Source organism: Pocillopora verrucosa, chromosome 1 (assembly GCF_036669915.1).
Source record: "Pocillopora verrucosa isolate sample1 chromosome 1, ASM3666991v2, whole genome shotgun sequence".
NCBI classification, from domain to species: Eukaryota; Metazoa; Cnidaria; class Anthozoa; order Scleractinia; family Pocilloporidae; genus Pocillopora; species Pocillopora verrucosa.
Window position 1 is genome coordinate 20,162,595 of NC_089312.1, and position 14,627 is coordinate 20,177,221.

General features: G+C 39.2%; 1 pseudogene; it reads right to left on the reverse strand.

Moving 5' to 3' along the window:
* Nucleotides 1–852: 852 nt before the first annotated feature.
* Nucleotides 853–14,244, reverse strand: LOC131787786 (uncharacterized; annotated as a pseudogene).
* Between the last annotated feature and the right edge of the window lie 383 nt (nt 14,245–14,627).

Consider the following 14,627-nt stretch of genomic DNA (forward strand, 5'->3'; position numbering starts at 1 on the left):
TTGAAATATGTTTAGGAGTCATTTGCCATCCTCCAATACGGTATTTTTTTATTTAAGTCCGGACTTGGGGATCATTTCGTTCACCGGGATCACATACACATTAGTTGCACAGATGTAACGTTCTCACCTCGTTTATGACTCGCCCTTTCTACCCGCCTCGCGCTCGCGTGTACTAGAAATATTAACGCAAAAAATCTTTTCTGCCGCTATCTATATTCGACACCTCCAAGACAAGTGGAATATTAAGAAAGGCACGGGAAGACAACATATGCGTAAGAGGCTGTGAGGACGGTTGACATATAAGTCTCCTAACTTCCTCATCCTGTCGTTGTTACACCTGAGGAAAACTGGTATGAAAACCATTGGTATTGACCACTCGAATGATGGAATCATTATATTTTCGTACTTTATCAGTCCTTACAGTAATCATTTTGACATTATCGATATATATTGAATTCATTTGACCGTATTTTGATTGGCTGTGTCTTATAGTGCCCCCTATTACGTCGTGAGCTTTTCCTACGCTCGAGACAAATACCGAACAATTTGGCTTTCTCTTAATAGGATATTTCCCGAGTGAGCACGCTTCAAGGCAGTTTGATTGAACGACTAATCTATCGTCTATCAACAGTATTTACATTCACGCATTGATTGAATGCGTACAAGTATTATAAATTCCGAAACAAACCTAAGAATATATGGTTGTTGAGTAGAATATTTGTAATTTCTGCAAACTGATCTGAATGCGTTCTGTGTCATCTAAAAATGATGACACTTAACGAAAGAAAACAGTGCAGTGTGAAAAGATTAGCAGAAATACTTTTCTTTCTATAATATTTATTTGTTTCCTCAGCAAACAGATAACAGATTAACTCACAAGCAAAGTGATACCTTGATTTAACTCTACATTCTCCCAAATAATTTGCAGGAACATATATAACAGTTGAAGGGGAGACTATGGTTATTGACTAGGAGCTATATGATTAAGCAAACGTAACTTATAGATGGTAATGAATGGTTTTCACAACTCCTACAATCTTTGTAAGTAAGCAGACTACAATTTTAATTCAACAAGAAATATTACAGCTATAGAAATACAGTTTGCATCTTTTTCACTCATCAAAAAGAGTGATTGCATACGATTTACATTGCGTTTAAACTAAATGAATGTTCTTGAACGACTACTAAGGTAATGAAAATCTTCTTTATTTTCATCCATCCATTGATCCGATCCATCAAACTGCGCGTAAGCCATCACTTGTGGATTTAACTTAAGTCACCCGCCAGTTTCTTAGTATCTTCTTCTTGTTTATCTTTATCCTTTACTTCCTTCAAACGCAGTACTAAATTTCTCATTTCTGACAACATCCTCCTTTGCTCGGTAAGTTGATTCTGAAAATCACGTCGCAGATCTCCAATTTCCTCCTGAATGTCTTCGTTTGTTACTCTACTAAAACGGTCTCTGTCACGATGGCACATCTAAAACGTGTGGAAATCAAACGTCTCAACTTCGAAGAAGAAAAGTACGAAACTTTAGGGCAGCCATGATCACAGGTGTGAAGTATAAACTCTAATGTCCACAATTATGGAATACAGATATGCCTGATATAGAATTCTAAAAATTAGATCGACACGCTATTTCCCTGTTCGTACCTTAATTAAGAGCAATCAGGGCACTGAATTTTTCTAGAAAGTTGTAAATGTTCGCAAATATTAAAATTACACAGACTTGAACAAAATTTTTGTGTTCTTTTTAACACTGGATACGACAAAGTTCTTCCTTTGATTCTAGAGCCTGACAGCTGCCGTAGAGAGAGCTCCCTCTCCACATGCTTTCAATTTGGTCACAGGAACAACCCCTCGATTAATTGTAGCTGGAGGAGTGTGCCGAGGTATGATATGTTGGCAGATTACTGATGAAACCAAACCATTTATAGATTCAATTTCTAGCCCATTACCCTCCCCGCTCCCCCCTCCCTCTTTCGAACATACCTTGGTGAGCACTGTAATGCCTTCAAATCCCAATGAAACGAAGGGAAATAGTTTATTTCCCTCTGTATACTCCACTGAAGAACGCGCTACTTTTCTACCGTTCAAGGAGAACAACACAGAGACTTTTCCCTCGGGGACTCCACTAAAATCAACTTCACAAGCGATGAGATCACCGCGGTAAGCCATGGCTCCTAAGTTATCAACAGAAAATATTAAGTACATAGCAGAAAGATAACAAAATAAGCTAAACATGAGGCAACCAACCGTGTAACACCAGGATGTGAAATTGGACTTTTTTCTTTATTGTTCGGTCTTGATCATTAATGACCTACCTCTTCGTTCATTCGAAGACAAAGTTTAATCTCCCTCACTGTATTTATACAAGGAGTGTTGACGATATAAATGATCCTAGTAGCGTCAAGCATTTGTTGATATGAATCTCGTTTTTCTTTGACCTTAAATGAGTTCTCTGTAGACCATTTGATCGGCAAGCAGAAGGCGAGGGTTGGAACCCTCCACGATTGAAGGATTCAGGGTTTTTTCAGTTTCACACTCTAGGCACATGGATTTTACAGTAACTACGTTCAACATTCTATCTTGATCACACAGCTACAATACATTTCCCATTTATCTCATGCACGTCAGAATAATCATCTCGAGGAGTCTATAACGATTTTAAAGTGATCCCTATAACGTTCACAAACGAAAATTTCTGAATCTTTTTCTTTTGGAAATCAGAAACCAACTGTCGCAAGGTCGCCCTCAGAAGGACGGTAAGACTTTGATTATGTTTCCAAGCGCCAACAGATCCTTGTGGCAGATATCGTACACGTATCGTCAAAGTAACCCATACCTTCGACTTCTCTTCCCAGCTCATGGAAGCCAGTTTCAAATATTTTACCATCGTCTATGTGGTAACCGACTGTTCCACTATACCAGCCAGGCATTTTGTGACAGTCGTACGACTCATAAACAGCACCCAGTGCCACAATACGCCTCTCCCCAGTCTCCTGAATAAGTACCTGCAAAACAATGACGGCCTTTTCTTTTTTAGACTTTGTTGTTACCGTTGCCGTAAGTCCCATGTTTTTAATTTTTGTTTCAGTATGCAAATGAGTTTTTTTGCTCATGAGACCGAGGGAATACCAGTTTCTTAAACCAAAGCAAAATAATGACGATGATAAAGACGATGTTAGCCATAATATAAACAATCAACATCCGAAATAATGATCATATAAACAACAAAAGCAGCTATAATAACAACTGCAATAATGATGATGATTACAAAGCAACACACTTATCTAAATAATAATAATAACGACAATAATAATATAAATATAAACGATTAATCCAAGAGGGAATTTCGGCTGAACGAAGGCACCATCACGCTATTCAAAGGTGGCCATCTAAGGCCTTATAACTTGACCCTGAAATGCACCTCAAAGAAGTGGAGCAAGAAGATGAATTTAACCTTTCATACCCTAACATAATTATAAATATTCTCCATGCTGTTCTCTATACAATTGTGCTGATAAGGAAGAATTATTTAAACCATGAAGAGCTTTTTCGGTTGGTGGTCATTTACTTTATCCATGTGACCCTAATGTTCGACTCAGGGATGATAATGTGAGGAAAATTACATCATAGTCACTCTTAGGTGTTACAGGGTTAAGTGCCCAAACGAGATCCATGTTGACACGTTACCATGAAAGCAAAAGTGAAAATAGGATACCACAAGAGGAACATAAAGATGTTTTCAGGAACCGGTCTGGTCTTTCTATTATGGAGGCACCGTTAAGTTCATTATTAAAACAATTAATATCTGTAGAGCTACAAAACAGAAAAGAATACCAGCGCCAACAAGAGGAAGGTTATTTAGGAGAAGAGGGTAAAAAGGCGATGTAATTATGTTGCATCTTCAGAGAATCTATCATGAAGCAGGAAGTATATGAATTAAATTTTTTGTTCGCAAATAATTTTCTATAAATCAAAAGCACACCTCAAATCTTGGTGTCTCTGGTGTAAAGGGAGACTTGAACTTGGCACTGTGAATATTCTTACGATTTCCACTTTTGCATATGTTGCAGGAATTAGGTCCCATGTAAGTTAAGAGACAGCCATCGACAGCAATTCCCGGCGAATCATACCACGCCTTTAAATGACAATCGAACAAAAATTCAGCAACACGAGGGACCCTTCAGGCGGCTGGTATGTCACCTGAAAATGTCTGCGGCTGAGACATTGTCCAAAAATGAATATTTGGCCAAGAACCAAAGCTTCAAGGAGAAATTTGAAAACTTAAAGACAATCTCTCAACCAGGGACATTGTCAGCCGGCATACCAGCAAGCTAGAAGGGGTTTTATTCAAACTATAACCCTCCCATTAATTTTCGTATCGCGCGTTGAGAGCGAATTTTGTTGACTTTTTTTGTACTTCCTGGAGCAGCATTTGAGATTAGCTTTTCTATGTCACTACAAAACAAGTTCGGTTTTTTTTCAAGGGAGCATGGAAACTACAGCACAACGTTTCTTGAAAGATTTTCTCAATCGTACATTTAAATATTTGTTCGAGGGAAAAGGTTAAAATGCAAATTAAAAAGGTTAAAAAGGTGTATACTGATAGAGCAGGATCCATAGTATATGGTAGGGAAACTTCCTGTTTAATTAACATAAGAATGTGGGCCTGAAAAACACTCACCCTGTGGCCAGACGCAAGTTTTTCTTCCTTGTTTCCACGCGGTCGGAATACTTGCCGAACTATCTGATTGGCCAATTTTCGTCCTCCCTCATTTTCTTGCACCAAGTGATCTATCTTTTTCCCCTCTAAAACAAAGCGAGGAACCAAATATTAAATTGGCCTCTTCTGAATCTAGTCCGCAAAATCATTACGATACCCCTCGTTATAAATAGATTATCATTACTGGAATTCTTAATTTGTGATTTTTTATTTCTTGTCTGTCATGGTATAAACTTCTTTAGAACTATTGCTTTGATCATAGCAAAGCAAGGTTTAGTAGAAAAACATCTCTTTCCGCCATATTCTTTTTTATGATCATATCATAGATTTCTGGGGCTATTTACTAATCTAGCATATCACCCACCTGTGAGGGGAAATTCATAACCGTATTTCTCGAAGTACATCCTTTCTAGTTTCTTCACCACTTTATTCAGAGCTACTCTCTGTCGAATCAAAGAAGGCCACATCGAAAGTGAAGTAAAATCACTGAGCAGACGTGAACGATAACTTTAAACAACAGCAGCTTGTTAAAACTCACAAAACTAATTGGCAAGGCCGCAGCTTACCCGTCCGCCCTTGAGCGAAGCAGGAGTGTCGCGCCAACATAGGTGCCAGAGTACTATCAGGGGGACAGACAAAAGGTTGAAGGGCACTGGTATCGGATGATAGGTGCTGTAAGTTCTTACAGTAATGGCTCTCTTGAAAGACCACTCCTGCAGTGAATTATCCTGATAATAGAGGAATGAGAAGGACTTAACAGCTTCTAAGGAAGTACCAGTTAATAAAGACAACAGGCGACACTCCTATAGCGGAGGAATATTTTTGACATATCATACCCAAAGGACAATATTTACCATTATTTTCGTCTAAAGCGTCAGTCGACCAAAAGTACAATTATAAATGATCATAGAATCTTTTGAACTTTGCGAAAAATGTATTTTGTATCTTACGCCAAAAAAGTCCAACCGAGTTTACAGTCGAGAACTTCTCATATTTTCTTAACTCTGGATTATGAACAGAATTAATATACATTGGCGAAGGCAGAGAGACTGTTAAGTACCTGAACCTGCTGATAGGTGTTTGAGAGCAACGCAATCATCATGTTCACGAGAAGGATAACTGCCATGATTAAGAAGAAGCTGTACAGCACATGAATAAGAGAAACGGATGAATCGTCGACGGAGTTCAACCTATCCAGGTCAGCTAAACCCAATAAAGACCAACCAAGGTGTGTCGCCATGTTCCACCAACTGAAGAACATAAGCAACGAGTTAGATCAAAACACCATCGAATTTTTGAAATTGAGATTGTTATGACCGCCATAAATGTTTTTAAACGTCTGTGTCCTGGAGGCCATCGTGTCACTACTCCTACATGGATCATCTATTTCAAAATTTGCTTTCAAGATTCCTGGTCAGCTCAATTAAGTCAAACACCAACACATTTAAGTGTTTGTATCCAAAATATCACAAGATAACCTTCAACCTGAGGGATACCAGTGGTAAAAAGAAATAGCAACGATGAAGTCTGGATTTTTCCAGAAGGTGAAACCGTAAGGTACCTCTTAAGAAGTTAAACTAATAGCTGCGTCGGCCTTTTTGTAGGTTTAAGAGGCGAAGTAGCGTTAATTAATCGGACGCGAAGCCGAAAGAGGGATGGGGGGCAAAGAGGGTTTCTTCACTCGCAGCTGTGCTTCTTGTTCTAGTAAATCTGCTGCCATGAAAGGAAAGGGTGTCTTTCCTGCAAATTTTCGTGATGAAGCTGATAAAGCTCAGTGTTGAACATCAGTACTTATTTCAACACATCAGAATGATTTTTTTCTCACTTCTTTTCCTCTCGGGAGACCTTAATTAACCTTTCCGACCCCTCAGGTATAGAATTTCACGCTTGAAACTTTAAATAATCGCAGCATATTGAAAGCGCGAAATTCAAGGTTAGCAAAAATTTTGTGTAACTTGGTATATTTTAGACATCAGAGTAAAAAGTTAAAATTAGAGTGGAAAAAAACAACAATTTTATTCTTACCAAATTAGCCCGGAATCACTGCATGCCCTAAAAATAATAGGAGAAAATGAATGGTTAAAGAAACCGTTGCCATGGTTTACGGTTTAACCAACAGAAATTGTCAAAGTTACATAACCACCCCCCCCTCCGAATTTTATTTTACACATTTGTGCTGTTCCAGAGAAATTGTTAACTAACAGTCCTGAACTTATACCTCCAGTGGCACAAAAATTCACGGTGTATAGCAAGTCACTGACTCCACAATTTATGACTACGACTGACCCAGCAATGATTGATGGGCATCAGGCTACCATAATTTGATTTCAAACCTTTTGTATTAGTGGCGCTACAAAGTGACTTATTTATTGAGGCCTGCGTGAGTATTCATAAAGACTGTAAAAAATCGGCCTTTCATGCAACGTTTGACATTCTGATCTGAGTAGTTTTACCCTCCTGTCAGGCTTCCCATCCAAAAAACTAAATCTCACTTGATTAGCTTTTAGCCCACTGTTTCCTAAATTGGGTGCCTAGACATACATGAGGTTCCCCTCCATAATTTAAAAGGAAAACTCTTCCACCCCACTACTAAAAAGAGTAACAAATGAATAAGCCCAACAAGTTAGAATCTGTCACTCACGGTTTCGATACTTTAGAAAGATCGTACTATGTACTCACAAATCCTCCGCGGAATCTTTTCCTGAGGTATAGGCCTTCTCAGCAACATATATCTTGGTCATAGCCAGAGAAAATGCTAGAATCATGGCCAAAAACTGCCAAAATATCGCCATTACATCCCAGATAACAAAGAACAAAGCGATTTGTATTGCACCCATTCCCCGCACGCGCTCTATGACTTGACCAAAGGCTCTTAGTGTGAGAAACATGGCGATAAATCCATAGAAATACTCTGACACAGCCAAGAGTGAGTTTTCTGACACGTCCGTGGAGTTCATCCATGTAATTATGCGCAGTACGAAGGTAATCAGGTATAAAACAAGAATGATGAAGTCAAGCACATTCCAACGGTCACTATAAAAGTAGTAGATATCAGCACCAGAAGACCATTATCTATTTAAGAGAATCCGTGAACTGCTAGACCTTGCATAATCATGAGGCAAGATAATCAGTTCTTACAAGTACCACTAGTTATTGTTACAATGAATACGAGCTAATTAATGGTGTACTAAAACAATAAAAATCGGTTGCTGTCAATGAACCCAGGCAGTGAACCATGTCACCTCATGACTAATGATACAGCTCTAAAAAAATTACCCATGTACCTAAGCTGAGAACAGTGGCTCGTTTTGTTATCGTTTTCAAGCTGTAAACTCTTTTTCCCCATCCTTCCTAGCTGATCATGTCCCCAACATGAATGAGAATCTATTATTGTCACTAGAAACAGAAAAGAAAACGCTGAAATACCTGAAATAATTACTAAGCTTCTTTAGCAAGATATTGTCTTCTTCTGCCTCATTTGTCTCTTGTTGACCCTCTTGTGAGCATTCTTGGTAGCTGGAGCCATCTCTTTTCCTCCTCCTACACAGCTTACATGCTTTCATTTCAGCCTTTTTAGGACTAATAAACTGATCCACTTCCATCAAAACGCGTCCCAGGAAGAAAACTAAAATGACCCATTCTAGTCGACTGAAGGCAACAGTTGAAGTTGACAGGCAAATGGCGAAGTGAAGAACGAGGAGGATGAGATAACTCAGCGTGTCGCGGAAAAAGACGAAATAAGGAGTCGTAAAGTAATCCTTGTATTTCTCTGGAAGACATCATAGTAATCATAGTTATACTCGGTAGGACAATGAATGAGAAGCGAGCTTAGAATGGAGACCATCAAAAGAAAACTCTGGAAGCACTGACGGTACGACGAAAGTTATTTAGAAAAAGAAAAGTTTAACGATCTGGAAATCTAGCTACCAAAAATAGCCTGTCCTCACCATAGATGTTCTTTCCCTCGATACCTGTAAGAAAGTAAAACATATCGATTATAAAGCCAGTTACACTTCCGAGCAGTGGAGAGAAAAGTTAAAGCTTTTTAAAATATAATAACGTTAAAAACCTTCCTCAATTCGAATTGTAATAACTGCATGGAGTACTTTCTTATTTTTTCCCAAACCAATTAGGAGAATAATCATTCTAAGGAGGGTTTTTTTATATCGTAATTCTAAACCTCCCCATGTTACCTTGTATGACAGCTGTTCCCAACGTCTCGTGTGACTCGAATTCTCCAAAGTGACGTGCTGTGCCATCTTTAGTTGCCATCTTATTTAACTCTGACAATTTGGCGTACTCCCCGATACCGACGGGAACGATGTTAACTTGCATATCCTCTATCTCCTTTACTAAGGACTGTAGTGTCTCGGTGTTTGCCTTAACCATGCTTAACGAGTCATTAAGAAAGAGCACGACCACCTATTGTAAACATAAAATGAAAAAAAGGTGATATTTATTCCCTTGATTCTCGAAAACAATTTACAAGTTTTATCAAATATGAGCCCAAACTCATCAATCTTGAAACTACACCAGCCTTCTTCACCTTTTTGGCATCCTTCCCAAGTGTTTAGTTTGTGAATGCACCTCGGGTGGCCATAAGATCTACACCGAGTGAGCTGGTAGAGTTTGGCAGCTGTAACAGGTTAATCCTCGCTCGAAGTGCATCCTCAGTAGTGCACCTCTCTTCAAAGTTGATATTACCGATAATTTTGTGGTCTTCATGTAAAACAACACAGTATTTGGCAGAGTGGCAGCCATATTCACCAACAATGTAGTTTATCGTCCTTTTAATCAGATTAAATTCTTCTTTTGAGGTATCTTTGTCCAGCGTCAAAACAAAACATATTCCAGTTTCTGAAAAATGATCGAAGAAAGCATTAGAGGCTAAGTGATTAAACCACTGATCAATAAAGGAAACATGCAACAACTGATACAAAGCACCTCAACAACTACCCAGTAGCTGCTTGTATCTAATCTCAAAACTTGGTTAGAACGGTCCCAACCATTCTTAAGACCGTTATGATCAGGTGGGAACAAATACGGGGCCTGTGAACGCTCCTTGAACGATGTATCCTGCAGAACTGGCGCAGTTTTTTGCAAGCACAAGGCAAGCACGAAGCGCGTTTCACGTGCCAGGGAAGAAATACGTGACCCGCACCTCGCGCATAGTTTTAGCCAGGACTCCTGTATTGTTTCAGTTGAGAGGACTCAGTTTGCATGGTAACTCAGTTTTATGGAGTTAGGAATAAAACACAGAAAAGCCATCACCCTCCACTCCTCACCCCTCTCCCCCTCAGGCCCAAACCTTTTGAATACTTTAGAGCTTGCTGAAAACGCATTACCATGTAATGCTAGCAAAACGATATTACAAACCTCTTTTCCTCCTCAAGGCCTGTTTTATCAAATGCACGACGAAGAAAATGGCAAAGAGAAAGGGAAAAAAGACAATGTCAAACACTGTCCAGAGGTTGAGAAAAAAGTATCCCCAGCGTTGAGGTGTCCGCCATGATTCTTTTCTTACGTGAAAAAAGGATTGGTACCATCTGGAGTTGAGCAAGTTATACACCACTGGGTGAGAGATGAACTGCGAAAAAAATTCGTCGATACATTATTTTACGCAATGAGCTGAATTTGGACTAGTTTTTGCTTATTACTTATCAGAGGAGAGCCTCGTAAGGGACGTCACGATTAACAACGTTTGGCTTCATTTAATTCAAAGCAATTCTAACGACATATCAGTGACACACCCGGCCGCGCGTCATGTGCCACCTTTTTGCTCTTGCCACATTTTGACGTCATGACTGTGATCTACAACAGAATAGAGCTGCTAAATCAAGGGTCTGAAAGATTTCTTAGGAATTAGTAATACAATTCAAGTTGAAAACTAATTTCTGGCCGGATCAGCTATGGCGCCCGGCGGTGGGCATGTTCAGTGTCATTAAATCATTCAGTTTGGCGTCACATTATTTAGTAGATTCACTAGAATATAAATTTCTTTCACTGGAAATTGATTAATTGCTTCTTTGTACATACAGTAGAAAGACATAAAAATGACGTCTTGTACATTGAATCACAGGCGGCCCAAGCTACAGCTGTGAGATTATCATCTTGCGCAATAACAGTCATGGCGGAACTATGAGAGTTTGTATGGGAATATTTCCGACCGCTTTAACGAATTAAAAAATACGTCAAATTCTCAATAAAAATAACTCACCTTACTTCCACGGCATATTACATGTTATCTGACCGCTTCCTTTGATGAAAATAACCCATTTTAGCGAGTTGTCCATTTCGAGGTTTTCCACGTACATAGGAAAAGCCCAAGGCTGAACACTCCATTTCCAACCATTGAGTACTAGCTTGGTAACCCTGCCTTTTTTTAACTTGAGCTTCGCCAAGGACCACACCGTAACTTGGCACCCGTGGTGCTAAGACAACTTCTTCATGCCAAGTTGCGGTGTGATCCCCAGCGAGATTCAGTTTTAAAAGGAGGTAGGGCTACCAAGCTGGTTTTCAACGGTTGTGTGTCAAGGTTGATGTGTACGCGGGCTGTTAGAAACCTCTAAACTGAAAATTTTTGAAGTTAACTGCGGCTTAGCGTTGGTTGCGCGGGGAAGAATAAGTTTGTAGTAAATTGAAATGAAACTACAATATATGTCCTTGGATTCTGCCTTGGATTTGTGGCCGCCCGGTCATTTTGAGCTGGGATTTTTCGCTTCTCAGATCGGGCGTTTGGAAATTGAGTGTTCAGCCTTGGGCTTTTCTTATGTACGCGGAAAACCTCGAAATGGACAATTAGCTAAGATGGGTTATTTTCATCAAAGTAAGCGGTCAGATAACAAGTAATACGCTGTGGAAGTAAGGTGAGGTATTTTCATTGAGAATTTGACGTATTTTTTAAATCGTTAAAACCTGTCGGAAATATTCCTATACAAAGTCCTATAATTCCACCGTAACTGTTATTGCGGAAGATGATCATCTCACAGCTGGAGCTTGGGCCGCCTGTGATTGAATTGGCACTAAGTATACCGTGACATTGTGTGCATAAATCTTAAAAATATATTTTCCCCTTTGTAATATCCGATATTACACCCATATAACCACCGGTGAGGAGGCTTTATGTGGCACACAAAGCGTCCTCACTAGTGGTTATTGGTAAGGAAAGAAGAGAGACAACAATGTCCCCAATATAGCACGTAAGGGTAAGGGCACCCGTGTGTTCAGATGGGCGAGAGCATTCCCACTAGAATCGACTTTAGGGGTAAAGGATATCATAAAGTGTTGATTGGAAACCTTTTTATCATTCGTGTGGTACCTTCTTCTGCTTCGTGTCAATTGCCTTGTCCACCAGATCATCAAAACAACTTTGAAATGTATTTCTGGTATCGGCGTCGGCTTTAAGGGGATCTATCAAGGCTGATGTGAACTCGCACATAGATTTTTCAAGCATTTCTATATCGTCTTTCTCCGGGTTTGCACCATCTGCTAAATCTCGCAGTGCTTTGTTGACCTAAGTTTAAAAAGAAATGAAGTTATCGTTTTTATGAAACGGCTCGTAAAAATCAATGATGTTGACAGAAAAGTAGAGATGGTAAGTTTTAAGCTCGGTGAAGAATTAAGAAAGATGTTTTTTCGTTAAAAAATAAGGTTCGATTCCACATGGTGACTCAGAATTTTTTCTTTGTCCCACGCTCGTGACAACACGAAAAAACATCTTTCTTAATTTTTCACTGAGCTTAAAACTTACCATCTCTACTTTTCTGTCAAAAACATTACGCTATCGACATTGCTGATCCTAGCAGTATGCAGGACGCGTGTCATTAGAACTTCGTAATAGACCCCGCTCACCGAAGAGTCCTTGTGGCTCAGTGGTAGAGCATCGGGGCGCAAATCCGAAGTTCTGAGGTTCGATTCCTCATGGGGACTCAGAATTTTTTTCTTTGTCCCACGCTCATGACAAGACGAAAAAACATCTTTCTTAATCAATGATGTTGTTTCTGATTTTTTATTAGCCTCCAGTTGTTGAAGATGGCAGGAGGGTTTTTCAATTGTCCTTTGAAAATTAGTACACTGAAACCTCGATGACCAATAAGAAAGAAAACAAGATATAACTGCAAGTCAGTGATACTTCAAGGTTACAAGTACACTCAGACAGTGAACAAGTAACAATTGGTTGTAGTTTTGACGCTAATTAGTAGAGAGAGCGGTATGCGCATGACGAGCTAATCATATGGAGAAGTGAAACAAAATCTATGTGATTAGGATCACTTTTGTCACTTGGTCTGGCTAAACAGCCCTAAGTAAATTATGGCGGTAAAATAGGTAGAGATAAAATTACAAGACCAACCTGGAAAGATTTGATTAAGGTATTAGTTTTACACCTTGCCAGGGTTTTTGGAGTCACTGTTTGATCAATCGCATCGAAATCACCCTTACGCAGAACATCATCCAGATCCTTCTCTATCTCTGTAAAACAATCAGATACACACAAGAATGATTCACAAGTATGGACATTTTTCAATTTAAACAACCACCGAAAAAAGCAGTAAGTTTGAATTTCACCACCCTCTCAATGTAGCCCTCGTTCCTCGTGTGGTGAACAGTCTTCGGGGAATGAATAAACTTTGAATAAACGAAATGAATGCATGTTGACTCAGTAACACAATTACACCAATGTGTTAGGAGTCTGTTTATTTGCGTCTTGAGTTTGTGTCTCCCTTGACGCCCTCTTTCACTTACCTTCATGTTGAGATTGTTGATTAGAAGCATCAATACCCCCATGCTCGTCCTCTGGTTCTATAAATAGGTGATAGAAAGGAAATTTATATCAAATTTTGCCACTTTTTTTTTCAAAGGTTGATCATGAGTGACGTCAAAATATGTAGAACGAAAAAAAGGTAGCACATAAAGTAAAGGCGCCTGCGTATGTCGCTGATGTTTATTTTTTTGTTTTTTTAAACCAAATTTTGACGCCATTGTTCATCTATAAGTAGGAATACGCTTAGTCGTACACGCATTTGGATTAATTATTCTTATCATCTATTAGAGGACGGACACAGACGAGTCAACATCGCAACAAATAAGCTTAGTCCGAAAAATAATCGCAACAGTTGTCAAACTGTATACCATATTTGCTGAGGCGGAGGCAAAACAGCCTATTTGGTGATTATCCTCATCACTATTCCAACCCAATCGTTTAGATAATATCTTTCATATTCAAGACAAACCAAATTGACTGCATCTACAGAATTCTGTAACGGGTGGTTCAATAATGAATCAAGGAACGTTATCATAAAGGCCACCAATCCCTGTAAGACTCTCTGTGATCATACATACCAAAACCAGCAGGAATTTCTCCCTCGACCTGATCCTGATCAACGCATGTTACTATGGAAGCCTCGATATCAAGTTCTGGTGATGGCCTCCTCACAGGCTCGGAAGCCACAGGCCCACGGTCATCTCTTGCCACTAGTTCTTCAGGAATTACTGACAGCTCTACTTCCTCTAGTGAATCAGATCTAAAGCACAATTTACCCCATGGAATCAGTACTCAAGTATTCTAGTCACCAATGGCGTAAAGCCTGGTTTTCATTCGAAACGAACATGAACCTTAAGGCGCATTAGGAAATATCTTTCTAGAGAATCTGCAGAAATATTAGTTCATGCATTAGTTATGGGAAGAATGGATTATTGTAATAGCCTTCTTTTAAGAGTGCCTGATATTCATTTAAATAAAATGCAAAGAGTTCAAAATACAATGGCCAGGTTAGTTTGCATTGTTCCTAGATTCTGTCATATAGCACCAGTTTTAGGTTCTTTGCACTGGTTGCCAGTTAAATTGGAATTAATCTCAAAATTTTAGTCATTACTTTTAAGGCTATTAATGGCCTTGCTC